The following is a 15,229-nucleotide window of genomic DNA, read 5'->3' as shown; positions in this document are numbered from 1 at the left end:
TGAAAATTGTGGTGGAAACCTTTTCTTAGTTGAGGTTTTCGATATTGGCTTTATAACTAAATAAGGAGTTCCATATTTCAAAGTAGTGCATTTGGAAGGCAGCCCAGAGAAAAGAAAACATTAATAGGCATAAAAAGCCAGCATATGGATGCTATAAGAAATATAATGGAAAATGTCCAAATAAAGTAGGGGAACTTTCCAATCAAAGGGTGTGAGGGGCAGTAAGGAAAATATGCTCTCTCTCATATTTCTGCCAACACTTATGGACAATACAACCCATAGTGTGCATTCAACAGATGCTGGAGACCTTGCATTAAAAAAAAGGAACGCCAGTCAAAGCTAGTGAAGGTTTAAATTGTAATTCAATATGTATTGCTTTGTTCTATTGTATTTGCAGCCTGTCAGTAAGCCTAGGGATACATAATTATCATCAACTCTTTACATGATTAAATTTTGTTAAATCACACAAAAGAAAGTGAAAGAAACAACATATTTCTAGCAACTTGGATGGCCCTGTCTGAAAGAGAGAAAAGAGAGAAAGAGAGAGAGAAAGAAAGAGAGAAAGAAAGAAAGAAGGAAGGAAAGAAGGAAGGAAAGAGAGAAAGAGAGAGAGAAAGAGAGAGAGAAAGAGAGAAAGAAAGAAAGAAAGAAAGAAAGAAAGAAGGAAGGAAAGATTTTAAATGTACCTTGGAATCAATCATTTAATAAAGATTTACTAAGTACAAACACACACTTTAAAAAAAAACTGACCACTTTGTTAAGTTTTACATACATATAGACACAAGAAGGATGGATCAAAAAAAGAAGAGGGGTGGATAAAGAAAATAACATATGCTCCATACCTCAATAAACTTTCAATCTAGTTAACAAGTTTAGGTTTCCTTGAAATTATTAAAACAAATGCTATTCTGGAACATATTCTTTCTCAATTTTCTCAAAGTTTACATTAGAGACTCTACTAAATGCCTCTACTCAATGCCTCTTTTTGTCTCAGAATGATCTTGTGTTGTCAAAAGTGATGCCAGCAAACACAAGCTCTAATAGCATCTTTGATGCATTACAACACTTTGTAATAGTCAACATGTTGGAAACAAAGGAGGTACCATATTTTTGGAGAATGGCTAAAAGTTATTTTACATGAATACAATGGAAAAGCTATGAGAACAGTGATAACAATGAATACTAAAAAACACTGGAAGATATATGAATTGATTCAGAGTGAAGCAAACATAGAAGTAGAAAAAATACAAAAACTATGAGATAGATGGAAACATCAAAATGCAGCTTGAACTAAGCTTAAAGGCAATGATCCATTTTAATTCTGGAGTGCCTAATAAATCAAATGTAACCCATATTTTTTAAGGTCCTTTTTTTCCTTGTAAAATAGTTGTTTATTGGAAAAAGTGGGCTGAGGAGGAGACACTAGATTCACCACAGAGCTACAACACCACACAAGTTAGGAGTTATGGGAGAGGTCAGTGAAAAGCTCTGGGATCTCAACCTCTTCCTGGATTGTAAAGGATGGCCTGGAGTGTTAGGGTATATCCAGTTGAAAGGTCTTGACTTAGTAGGCGGTTAGAAACAAAGAGTGACTTGCTGGCTGCAGCTCCTAACTTTCCACTTGGAGTATACTTGCCTTAAACAGCTTGGCTGTTAGCTGTGATCTTCTTAATATATTCCTCTTGGGCAGCTTTTACATTTTCCTTCTTTCCACCTCCGGTCTTAAGCCTGCAGGGCTCTGTCATAAGAAAATGTCAGGGCCCATGGCTTATGCAAGGGGCAGGTGTTGATGGCATTGGGGTTGATGGGGCATCTTCCTCACTCTGACCCCCAGACAGGAACGTGATACCAGTGACTGTAGGAGGCACAATGCTGCAAAGGATAGTTACAGTTGCCATTGCAATCTCCTCATGTGAATACTACTTCTGGGTGCAGGCATAGCCAGGAGTGATCATGTTAGGCTTCCTCAAGGTCCCTTCCAGATAGACCTGGTGGTCACTCAGAGGTTTGTAGACAGCAGCCAGAACCTTCTCAGTGGCATACTGACAGGACTTCCAATCATGTTCTCCATCTGGGAGGATTTCTGGCTCCTCAATGGGGACAATGCCATTCTGCTGGCAAATGCTGGCATATTGGGCCAGCATATTGGCATTTTCCATGATGACAAATGGAGAAAGTGTATTATTCCCCAATCTTCAGTGAACAAAGCCACTTGGCAAAGTCAGCCCCATTCTTCTTATACTAGCCACAACACTCACTCAGCTCATCCAGACCTTGGGTTGTAGTCTCACCACTGGTCCCTGCCAGGGGCACTACACCTTTGTCCACCTTGATGCCCACAATGCCACCCTTTGTCTTTATGACTTTGGAGAAGGGACGACCATCACTGGATTTCTGATAGAGTGTCTCATGGAAAAAGATAACACTTCCAATAAAGGAGTTCACTTGATCATCTGTTATCAGAAGTAACTGCCTATAGAGGTGTGATTTTCCTCTGTGTTCTCAGTTCCAATGGACTGCAGCTAAAAATACACACACACACACACACACACACACACACACACCATAAAATTGTTTGGAGGCTTCTTAGTGGTGCAGTGAATAAAACGCCAGCCCTGGATTCAGGAGGACCTGAGTTCAAATGCAGCCTCAGACACTTGACACTTACTAGCTGTGTGACCCTGGGCAAGTCATTTAACCCTCATTGCTCCCCCCCCAAAAAACAAACAAACAAACAAAAAAACAACCAATGGACTGCAGCCACTTTGCAATGATACTGGTGAACTCATCTCCTGCCAAAATTCATTTGCCCAGAGCAACAATTTGGTGACCTATATCAGACAGTTCTTTCTTTTGCTTTAGTGTCAATGCTGGGTATTGTCAAGGTATGTTTTCCTTGGCTGTGCTTTCCTGACCTCAGGAATTGGGCTGTGGGCCTCAGTGGTGAGCTTACCCGCAGGATGCAAACCTCTTATGGTCGGGAGCCAAATTTCTACCTGTATCCTTTACTGATAGGGATTTGGGGTACTACAAGTATTAAATATTGTATTCATTGTCAGCTGAAGTTGTTCTATTTTGATTAGTTCTTTTTCTTTTTGTCAAGGAACAGTTTTCTATTTCCTGGAGATGAGGGATGAAATGAAGATAGCAGTAAATGTCCATAATGTAAAAACAATAACAGCAACAACAACAAAAGCTCTCAAAACAATTTTAAAATAATTTTAAGTGACTATTAAGGCAAGGCAAGAGGCAGAACCCATATCAGCGAATTATTGAAGCATTAAAGCAATACTAAAGTACTGAGACATAGGAGTGTGATATATTTGGAAAGAGGGAGAAAACCTAACCACAAATTACAGTTTTCCTCCTTATTACCTGTGTCATGGGGCAAGTCTTTCCCTCTTTCTGGGCCTCAGTTTCTTTATATATAAAATCAGATGATTGGAGTAGACTATCTCTGGAACCAATAGCATTCCATGAACCACAAACCTTTGGTTTTTATCTGCTTCTGGTTCCTTAAAGGAGGGAAGTGAATGTGACCAGATGGCCAAACCCTAGTGTCTGAAACAAACATCTTGAACTACGTTTGAAGCCTCTAATATGTGCAGATTTCAAATTACAAGTAACAAAACCAATGCCTAGAAATTTGTGTGTGGTTGTGAGTAAGGGGGCCTGGTAGTTAATAACAGTAACATGAATTTCCACAATTTTTTAAAAGTCAGGTCTGTGTCTGGCTAAAATAGCAGGACATATTGATAAATTTCTGAGTATTAAATGTTTTGAAAGTTAAAAATTAATATAGATATGCCAATAGTTGCAAAAAGATTTGCTATAAAGTATTAATAGTAAAAAATAAAATAAAAAATAGATAAAAACAATTAATAGTATTAATTTAGTAAAGAGCAATATCCAAATTGGTGAATATTATGCATCTTTTATAATGTCTTTTCTATGAAGTACCAGTATCAATACACTGAGCACAATATTCAAATAATCTATTCATATAAATAGAATTACATTCTTTAGGTTTCCAACTGCTAGCTATCATTCAAATTAAGGAATTTCTCAAACAGTTCAATGCCAGCGTCCCCTTGCTTTCTATTGCTAGTTAAAGGGCCAAAGGCCCATGAACTTGGTTGCTGTCTTAGATATAGTCAGAAAAGGACAAGATTTGCATCCTAGCTATGTCACAAAGAAGTTGGTGATATTGAGTGTGTCATTTAATGTCTATATGAGGCAGGAGTGGATGGAATTTAGTAAAAGGATTTGCCTTAATAAGAGATAGGGATACTTCTTCCTCTCAGACAACAGAGAAGAGGGGGAAATTGAAAATAAAATGAAAGAATGTAGATGTGGCATTGGAAAAGTTCACATCAGATGTTCTTAGGATATTCAATTTAAATAGAAGATTAGGTGTGAATTAAGTATGATGGATGGAAAAGAAGTAGAGTTACAAAAATAAAACATACAATCTAAAGAAGATGAACTGATTTCTTTTTTTTTAGTATTTAAACACATTCTTCACTGAAAATGAAATAAAATTATAATAAAAAGGGCTTTTGAAGAAATGATTAAATATTAGTTGATGGCTAAATAATATAATGCCAAAGAATTCATGAGTTAAAGAACAAGTCAAAGAAATAATGCAAGATTTCATCAAAGAAAATGATAGTTAACATACCAAAACTTATGCTAAAGCAGTCAATATAGGAAAAAACTATCTTAAGAATTTATTCATTCATTCATTTCTTTATATTACTTTATTATTTATTTTAAACATTCTTTTCTTTTTAAATCTTTGGTTCCAAGTTCTCTCCCTTCCTACCATGCTTGCTGAGAAGACAGGCAATATGATATCAATTACATGTGATATCATATTTTTATATTAGCAATATTTACAAAAAACAAGAAAAATAAAGAAAACTATACTTCAATTTAAACTCAGAGTTCATGAGTTAAGGAGATGGATAATATTTTTCCCATCTTGAATCCTTTTAAATTATTTTGGATCATTGTATTGATCAGAGTACCCAAGTCTTTCACACCTGATCATCATTACATTTATGTTACTGTGCACAATGATCTTCCAATTCTTCTCACCTCACTTTGCATTAGTTCATATAGTTCTTGCCATGTTTTCTCTGAAACCACCGCCTCATCATTTCTTTTAACACAATAGTATTCTATCACAATCACATGCCACAAGTTGTTCAGCCATTCCCCAAATGATAGGAATCCCCTCAATTTCTAATTCTTTGCCACCAAAAAAAGAGCAGCTGTGTATATATATATGTGTGTATGTGTGTATATACAAATATGTGTATATATATGTGCGTGTATATGTATACGTATGCATGTATGTGTGCATGTATTATATGTATGTATCTGTATATATTTTATGTATTGGTTCTTTTAATTTTTCTTTGATCTCTTAGGGATACAGGTCTAGTAGCAGGTCAAAGGGTATTTACAGTTTTACAGCCCTTTGGACATAGTTTCAAAGTGTTCTCCAGAAAGGTAGGGCCAGTTCACTACTCATTATGTACCTATTTTCCCCTCATGTCTTCTGGGTATGAAGTACCAACCTCAGAGTTGTTTTAATTTGCATTTTTCTAATCAATAGTGATTTAGAGCATTTCCATCTGACTATAGATAATTTTGATGACTTTTCTTGAAGACTTCCTTTGACCATGTATCAATTGGGGAATGGCTCTTATTTGAATATATTTGAATGTTTTGTAATAAGTATATTTGAGAAATGAGGCCTTTATCAAAGAAACTTGCTGTATTTTTTTATATTTCTTCATTGTCTATGGTACCTTTTAGTATAGTGTAATTATTAATTATCTTTCTTAATTATGTTTCTTTTGCTTTTGCTTTGTCTGGGATCATGATTGCTACCCTTACCTTTTTTACTTCAGCTGAAGTAGGTTAGTTCTGTTTCAGCCCTTTATTTTATCTCTGTGTGTGTTTCTATTTCATGTGTATATCTTGTAAATGATATGTTGTTGGATTCTGGTTTCTAATCCATTCTGCTATCCACTTTGTTTTTATGGGTGAGCTCATCAAATTCATAGTTATAAGTACTTTGTATTTCCCTCTAACCTATTTTCTTCTGTTTTTCCCTCTCTCTCTTTTTTCTTTTTCTTTTTTTTTGTTTCTGGACAATGGGGGTTAAGTGACTTGCCCAGGGTAACACAGCTAGTAAGTCAATTGTCTGAGGCCGGATTTGAACTCAGGTACTCCTGAATCCAGGGCCAGTGCTCTATCTACTGCGCCACCTAGCCATCCCTCCCTCCCTCTCTTTTGATCCTCTCTCCCCTCAAAAGTATACTTTGCTTCTAACCACTGCCTCCCTTAATCTATCCTCCCTTTTTTCAGCATCCCCCTTTCTCATGCCCTTTCCTTGCTATTTCTCTACTGGATAAGTTACATCTCTATACACAATTGAGTGTTCATATTGTGAGAATATCATTACCAGGGGCCCCCTGCTGAGAGCATGGATTGACCTTTCTAAGGTTCAGTGTCCTGAAGTTACCTCACGTCAACATGAGACCACTCTCAACCAATCAGCTTGAAGCACTGTGGAAGGCAGTTCATTTTATCAGTTGGTGGTTGGAACCTCATGAGAAATGGAGCTTTGATTGCTCCTGGAGGATAATTAGGTTTTCCTATTCTTTCAGAGACACTTGTTCTCCCTTTGTCAACCTCTAATATATTTTAATAAATGTTTAATACCTAAACTGTTAAACTGTTGTCCTAGTTAGCTTTCCCCATACTGGGGACAGGTGACCATACACATTTAGTTTTACCCATCACAATTTATACATATATAACACATATATACAGACATGTACACACATACATATATATATATATATTCATTTACATGTGTATATATGTATATTCTTCCTTCTTTGAACCAATTCCAAAGAGTGAGGTTCAAGCAATGCCCACCACCTTTACCCCCATTTTCCCTTCCATTTAAGCTCCTTTACATATCTTTTTTATTTGATAAAATTTCCCCATTTTATGTCTCCCTTCCCCCATCTAGGGCATCCCTTTTTTCACCCTTTCATGTTTTTGGAGATCATTCCAACATATTTGATTCACACACATACCCTCTGACCATGCACACTCCCTTTAGTTGCCCTAATATTGATAAAAGATTTAGGAGTTACATGTATACAGTTTGATTTTATCAAGTCTTTTATGATTATTCTTTCATATTTAAATGTTTATGCTTCTCTTCAGTCTTGTGTTAGAATGTCAAATTTTCTATTCGGCAACTATCTTTTCAGGACTGCTTAGAAGTCCTCTATTTCATTAAATATTCATTTCCCTTTCTGAAGAATTATTCTCAGTTTGATGTGTAGGTTACACTTGGTTGTCATCTTAGCTCCCTTGCCTTCTGGAATATCATATTCCAAACTTTGCACATTTTTAACACAAAAGCCACTTAATCTTGTGCTAATCTGACTATGGCTCCAAGATATTTGAATTTTCTTTGGATACTTGAAATATTTTCTCTTTGATCTGATAAGCTTTGGAATTTGGCTATAATATTGTTGGAAATATTCTTTTGGGCATTTCTTTTAAGAAATGGTACCCTCTAAATATAAAATATCAGGGCAGTTTTCTTAAATAATTTTTTGAAACATGATTTTTAGGACTTTCTTTGATCAGGAATTTCAGGTTATCTAATAATTCTTAATTTATTTCTCCTTGATCTATTTTCTTGATGGATTGTTTTTCCAATTAAATAGTTCACATTTTGTTCTATTTTTAAAATTCTTTTGACTTTGTTTTATTGTTTCTTGATTCCTCGTGGGCATTAGTTTTAACTTGCTTAATTCCATTATTTTTTTTTGGTATTGCAGTGAGGTGTAAGTGACTTGCCCAGGGTCACACAGCTAGAAAGTGTCAAGTGTCTTGAGGCTGGATTTGAACTCAGGTCCTCCTGAATGCAGGGCCAGTGCTTTATCCACTGTACCATGTAGCTGCCCACTGATTCTAATTTTTAAGGAATTATTTTCTTCCAAGAAATTGTATATCTTTTCCCATTTGAACAATGTTGCTTTTTAAAGAGTTTTTCTCTCCACTGATTTTTTGGAATTATTTTTACATTTAGCCATTATTCTTACCCGTCACCCCTAATTTTTCCCCTACCATTCATCTCTTTCTTTAATGCTTTCAGAAATTCTTGTTGGGCTTGGGTCCAATTAACATTTTTCCTTCGAGGCTTTGTTTATAGCTGTTTTCACATTATATCTTGGCCTCCCTTGCCTCTATACTAGCTTTTTATGGTCAAATTCTTTTTATTGTCATTTGTTCATTTTTGCAGCATACTTCTAGACTATGAATTTTATGTTAAAGTTGGGCTCTGTTCACCTAGTGGTGGGAAGGCAGTGTTCCAAGCTTCAGGCTCTTTGTACCACTATTGTCAGAGCTAGTTCTAAGAGACTACAAGTTTTTGGTGCTTCCAAGGTGGTATGATTCTGGAAGAGGTGTGGTTACCATTCTCCTGGTCTACACTCTGATCTTTGACGAAGGAGAGTCTCTGTTCCTCTGCAGTTACTAGCACTAGCACTCCTCTCCACCCTGGAAATGTGACCTAGAATGTTTCCACACTGAAAGGTCACAAAACTTTTGCTGACGCTGATATAGCTGTTATTGCTGCCACATATGTGAGGACTGAACAGGCCTCTGCCTTTCTGTCATAGATCTCTCCTGCTAACTTCTTCAGTTTTCTTAGATCTAAAAATATCTCACTCTGACCTTTTCTTGGCTTTGTCATCCCTAAATCTGATTTGAGGTGTTATTTTAAAGTTGTTTTGAGGGGAATATAGGGAGAGTTCAGCTAGGTATCCTTCCCTAAACCTCCATCTTGGATCCACCTTTCAAGCAATTTCTTGATCTTCTTCAGTCATAGGAGGGCAAATCTACAATACCTAAATTGCCTTTCTGTTCTTGTTATTTTTTCCACTGATTTCAGTGGTATAGAGAGTTTCCCTAAGAAGAAATTTCCCCTACAGAATCAGTTAAAGAATTAAAAGATTGTAAGGTAGTTCAAAGACTATCCATTCTAATCTTTAGATAAAAGGAATCCCTACTATAACCTACTAATCAAGTGGTCGATAAGACTCTCTTTGACAACCTCCAAGAAGGTCAATCAAACATACCACCTTTTGATGAAGAGCATTCTATTTTAGGATAGCTCTAATTGTCAGGAAGTGTTTGTTTTGTTTGTTTTTGTTTTTTCATGACATCATGTCCAAATTTGCCCCTTTATAGCTTCCATCCACTGCTAGTTGTTCTACCCTCTGGAGCCAAATCAAACAACAACTCTAATCCCCCTCCTCCATAGGATAGGCCTTCATACACCTTAAGACAGTTATCATGTTCCTCATCCCCTGTCTTCTCTTCTTCAGGCTAAGTCTGCTGCGTTCCTTCAACATATCCTTGTATGATATGGACTCAAGTTGTCTAGTTGCCCTCCTTTGAGTGCTCTCTATCCTTTGGCTCCCAGAACTGAAGATAAGACTTCAGATGATATTTGAGGTAATCAAGATGGTTCTTTTATGTCCTGTCTTCCTAGAAACTCTGCCCTATGCTTTCATTGCTGTCATACTATTCACTCATACTCAATTTGTAGTACAATAAATTGCACATATATTTTTTTTCAGTCCACATAGCTATGCTTCCTCATCTTATACTAGGGAAACTGTTTTTGTACCCAAATATAAGACTTTACATTTTTTTCCCTATAGAACCACATATTATTAGATTCACCTCAGTTGTCTACTGTGCTAAAAATCCTTTTGGATACTGATCCTGTCTGGGTTAGCTGTCCATCTCAGCATTTTTTAATTTCCAAATTTAATAAGCATGCCATCTATGCCATCATCCAAATCATTAATAAAAATGTTAAATCTCTATAGATCCCTGGAGCACTCCACTGAAGGCTTCCTGTAACACTGACACTGGATGATTAACAAACTACTCATTAATCCAGCCATCCAACCAGTTCTGAATCTAACTGTATTGTGGCTAAATCCATATCTTTTCATCTTCTCCACAAGAACAGTAAGAGATTTTATCAATAACTTTCCTAATATCTAGTTACATTAATTCTACAGCATTCCTCTCACATGCTAATTTACTAATCCTAACAAAAAATGGGGAGGGGACAAATGAAGTTAGTTTGCCATTGACAATTCTGATAAAATCATAATAAGTTGGTTGGTTGGTTTTTAATTCCCCATTTACTGGGTAAATGTTTAATAACCATCTCTTTAATATTTCATTTTAGTATTTTCTCAGGAATCTAAGTCAAGTACACTGTCTATAAATTTGGAGGCTCTGTTCTCTTCCCATTATTGACAATCAGGACATTTGTGCTTCTCCAATATTGTGGTACTTTTTTTCTAAATTCCATGGCTCTTTAAATATCACTGATAGTAGCTTATTAATCATAACTGCCAATTCTTTCAGTACCAGAGAATGTAGCTCACCTAGGACAGGTGACTTGAATGTATCAAGAGCCAATAGGTGCTCTTTGGTTATCTCCTTACTATCTCCATAAGGACAATCTATTAGTCTTTAGTTTCATTTTGTTCTTTTTGGGGGGTCATGTCTTAATGAAAAGACAACCTGGGGGACAGCTAGGTGGCACAGTGGATACAGCACTGGACTTGTAGTCAAGAACACCTGAGTTCAAATCTGGCCTTAGACACTTGACACTTATTAGCTGTGTGACCCTGGGCACTTAACCCCCATTGCCCCATGGAAAGAAAGAAAGAAAAGGAAGAAAGGAAAGGAAAGGAAAGGAAAGGAAAGGAAAGGAAAGGAAAGGAAAGGAAAGGAAAGGAAAGGAAAGGAAAGGAAAGGAAAGGAAAGGAAAGGAAAGGAAAGGAAAGGAAAGGAAAGGAAAGGAAAGGAAAGGAAAGGAAAGGAAAGGAAAGGAAAGGAAAGGAAAGGAAGAAAGAAAGAAAGAAAGAAAGAAAGAAAGAAAGAAAGAAAGAAAGAAAGAAAGAAAGAAAGAAAGAAAGAAAGAAAGAAAGAAAGAAAGAAAGAAAGAAAGAAAGAAAGAAAGAAAGAAAGAAAGAAAGAAAGAAAGAAAGGAAGGAAGAAAGAAAGGAAGGAAGGAAGGAAGAAAGAAAGAAAGAAAGGAAGAAAGAAAGGAAGGAAGGAAGGAAGGAAGGAAGGAAGGAAGGAAGGAAGGAAGGAAGGAAGGAAGGAAGGAAGGAAGGAAGGAAGGAAGGAAGGAAGGAAGGAAGGAAGGAAGGAAGGAAGGAAGGAAGGAAGGAAGGAAGGAAAGAAGGAAGGAAGGAAGGAAGGAAGGAAGGAAGGAAGAAAGGAAGAAAGGAAGAAAGGAAGAAAGGAAGAAAGGAAGAAAGGAAGAAAGGAAGAAAGGAAGAAAGGAAGAAAGGAAGAAAGGAAGAAAGGAAGAAAGGAAGAAAGGAAGAAAGGAAGAAAGGAAGAAAGGAAGAAAGGAAGAAAGAAAGAAAGAAAGAAAGAAAGAAAGAAAGAAAGAAAGAAAGAAAGAAAGAAAGAAAGAAAGAAAGAAAGAAAGAAAGAAGAAAGGAGAGGAAAGGAGAGGAAAGGAGAGAGAAAAGACAAGAGAAAAGACAAGAGAAAAGACAATCTGCTTAGCAGAGAAAAGAGAAGAAAAAGAAGAATTGAACAGTGTCTCCCTTCTCTCTTTGGTCAGTTTTCTTTCCCGATTCACCCCAACTCAAAGTCTTATCTCTTCTTTGATTCTCTTTGTACTCCCACTATCACTAAAACAAAGCAAAACCTTTTGTTGTTGTTGTTGTTGGCAAATTCTAATTAACAACTCTTTTGTAGTTTCTAATCTTAGATAGATGAGTGGGGACACTGAGAAGTCAAGAAAGTAGTCTGTGGTAATTGGTCATATAGCCAGGATGTGTCCAAAGCTGGGTTGGAACTCAGGTTTTCCTGACACCAACTTCAGTTCTCTGTCATCATGCAAAATTTCCTCATCTAATCTACCTGGCTTCACCAGATGGGCAATGATGAATAATAATGAGATCTAACATTTGTACCAAATTTTATATTTTACAAAGTGCTTTCATATATTCTACTTCATTTGAAGCTGTGAATAATACTGAATCAGGAATACTGAATTCTTTCCAATCCTAAAAATTAAAACAATTAAATCTTAACTTTCATCTTCAATCTAAACTTGAAAGATTTGTCTAGTTCCTTCTCCCCCAAAATATTATCATATATTTATCTTGTGTGTGTGTGTGTGTGTGTATGTGTATGTGTATGTATTTGTCCTGATGTATGTAATTTCTCCCAGTAGTAGAAAGAAAGCTCCTTTTAGTCAGGGACTATTTCATTTTTGTCTTTGGATTTTTGGAACCTATAGTGCATGGCACATAGCAGGAGCTTAAAAATGGTTACTCATCTCCTCAGACCCTAGATCTCCATAGGTCTCTATTATCTGGCTTCTATCCTCACTAGTTCACTGAAATTATTCTCTCATGGGTTAACAGTGACCACTTAATCACAAAATTCAGTGGCTTCTCCCCTCCTGGTCTTCATTTGCTTTTGCCACTGTTAACCAGTCCCTTCCATTTAAAAACTCTCTCCTCCAAAATCTTCATAAAACAAAACACACACATACACAAATATGCTCTTCTAACTCTTAGCAAGCTACTTCTTTAGCTTTTTCCCTACTTTATCTTCCTTTCCTTGAACCCTTAAAATTGGTGTTCCTCAAGGTTATGTTCTTGTTCCTCTTCTCCTTTTCCCCTCTGTACACAGTCCGTTGACAATCTCATCTATTTGCACAGTTTCAGTTATCACAATCACACAGATGATTACCAAATCTATATCATCAGCCCATGTGTTTCTATGAGACATTACCAATAGCCCTTATGTCAACCACCAAACTTTGGGAGAAGTGTTGGGAGGTAAATGTCCATTTTGTTTATACATTTTATACTGTGATACACACCTGTGATTTATGGTGACAGAATGTTGTCTGTGTGATAGACTTAGAAGCTCAACTGTACAGCAAATAACCCTGTAAAACTGATTTTTTTGATTCCTATAGGTTTGTATTTTGATGCGTAACAGCTTAGTGTGTACAATGGCAGTTTTTGGTAGTATCAGAAGACTTGGGATCAAATTCTACCTTTGTTACTGGAGAGACAGCAAAGATAGAGTACTACACTTAGAGTCATGGAGAGCTGAGCTTACAACCTATCTCTAACACTTAACCAGTTTATCAGTAATATGGAGTTAATGATAGAATCTAGCAGTAAGTAAAGCAGGCAGGGGAAGCTGGGTGGCACAGTGGATGGAGTGCCAGGCCTAGAGTAAGGAAGACTCATCTTTCTGAATTTAAATTTGGCCTCAGATATTTACTAGCTGTGTGACTGTGCAAGTCACCAATCTACCTCAGTTTCCTTATCTGTAAAATGAGCTAGAGGAGGAAATGGCAGACCATTCTAGTATCTTTAATCACAAAGAGTCAGGCATGACTGTACATTACTAGTGTCATTTACTACTGCATTTCCTGTGCCTAGCCTATTCCATTGATCTACCACTCTATTTTTTAGCCAGTACCAGATAGTTTTGATGACTGGAAAACAACTGAACAACGAGAAGTAAAGCAGGAAAAGGTCTATTTAAATATGAGCTCTAATTACAATTAGGTGTCTGGCATAGGGCAGGTGGCCTCCCCTCTAAAACACTCCAATTAGTCATATGTAAAATAATGGAGTTACATGAGTTGACCTCTATTCCTTAGCAGTTCTGAAAATATGTGGGTCACTAGGTCATCAGCAAATTATCCATTAAGTTTTTGAAATCTCAAACAGATTTGCCAAAGTTAAATACAAGAAATAAGAGAAATAGTGATTTGTATTTCTCTGCCCAAAGATTTCCTTATGTTTGGCCTGGCACAGTCAGCCTGGCACAGAGTTTAAATTAATATAAAAAGTTCCTTCCAAAGTGGAATGACCCCTGAATTTGGGCAGCAGAACAAAGGTGGGGTCTTGGCACTTACTAGTTCTGGAAAGTCATTAAACCTCTCAAAGCCTTATTTTGTTCACCTGTGGAGGTGGGAGTGGTGATGATAATGACTGTGAAATAATATAAACAAGAGTACATCATAAAGTAATTCATATAGGAAGCTACATGGTGCAGCCTGGAGTCAGAAGACCTGAGTTCAAGAATGGCCTCACATACTACTTTTGTGACCCTGAGTAACTTAACCTGTATTTGCCTCAGTTTCCTCATCTGTAAAATGAGGATAATATTAGTGTCTACTTCTCAGGATTGTTGTAAGGATAAAATGAGATAATAATTGCAAAACCCTTAGCACAGTACCCAGCACACAGTCTATAAATGTTAGCTATTTATTGCCATGATTCTACTACCCTCTTAAAAATTAGTGTCCAATATAGTGACCAGTATAAAGTTTTTTTTAATTAGGTCAACTAGGTTGCATAGTACATAGAACATCAGGCTAGTAATGAGGAAGGTAAGTTCAAATACAGCCTCAAACATTTGCCAGTTGTGTGACACTAAGTCACTTAACTATCTGCCTCAGTTTCCTAAAAAGGGTATAATCATAACACCTACCTCTCCATGTTGTCTTGATAATGAAATGAGATAATATTTGTGAAGCACATTGCAAAATGCAAGGTACTATGTTAACTTGTTAACTAGGTATTATGAATTAGGTATTATAAAGCCATTTTGACGAAAATCTTTACTAAATTGTAAAGCTGTTAAAGCTACAAAGAACTAGTATTGCTATATGTTAGGATAAATGTGAATTATGTTGAATTTGAATAGCTAAGTCTCTTGCTCTTTCTACCTGCAGATATATTTCACATGGGTACCCCTGGAGGCAGAGGAGATTGTAGAGACTGCATTGCATCTATTCATTCTTTCGGCGTAATACTTGTTTACTTATATTTTGTAGATTCTTCACAGCGGATCCATCCAGTGTGCTGCAGAGGGGAAGGACAGGGCAAGGGGAAGTGAGAGGGCAGGCACCTCCTAACATCACCAGGCTACCAGTGCAGCCTATGCCTAGCTCTCCCTACAAGACCAACAGCCCACAGCCTGAATGAAGAGTAACTGAAATCTATCAAGAGGTATAACAATGTCCTGGGCCCAGAGTGGCTCTTTGTAAATGGAATCAAGGGCTATATAAATGTATTACTTTGATTCAATTCAGCTG

General features: G+C 36.7%; 1 pseudogene; it reads right to left on the bottom strand.

The window, feature by feature from the left end:
• Window positions 1-1,919: 1,919 nt before the first annotated feature.
• Window positions 1,920-14,630, bottom strand: LOC122728847 (annotated as a pseudogene).
• Between the last annotated feature and the right edge of the window lie 599 nt (window positions 14,631-15,229).

Source organism: Dromiciops gliroides, chromosome 5, assembly GCF_019393635.1.
Source record: "Dromiciops gliroides isolate mDroGli1 chromosome 5, mDroGli1.pri, whole genome shotgun sequence".
Lineage (NCBI taxonomy): Eukaryota > Metazoa > Chordata > Mammalia > Microbiotheria > Microbiotheriidae > Dromiciops > Dromiciops gliroides.
Note: the sequence above shows the minus strand (reverse complement) of the source record. Positions and strands in the feature narration are given on the sequence as shown.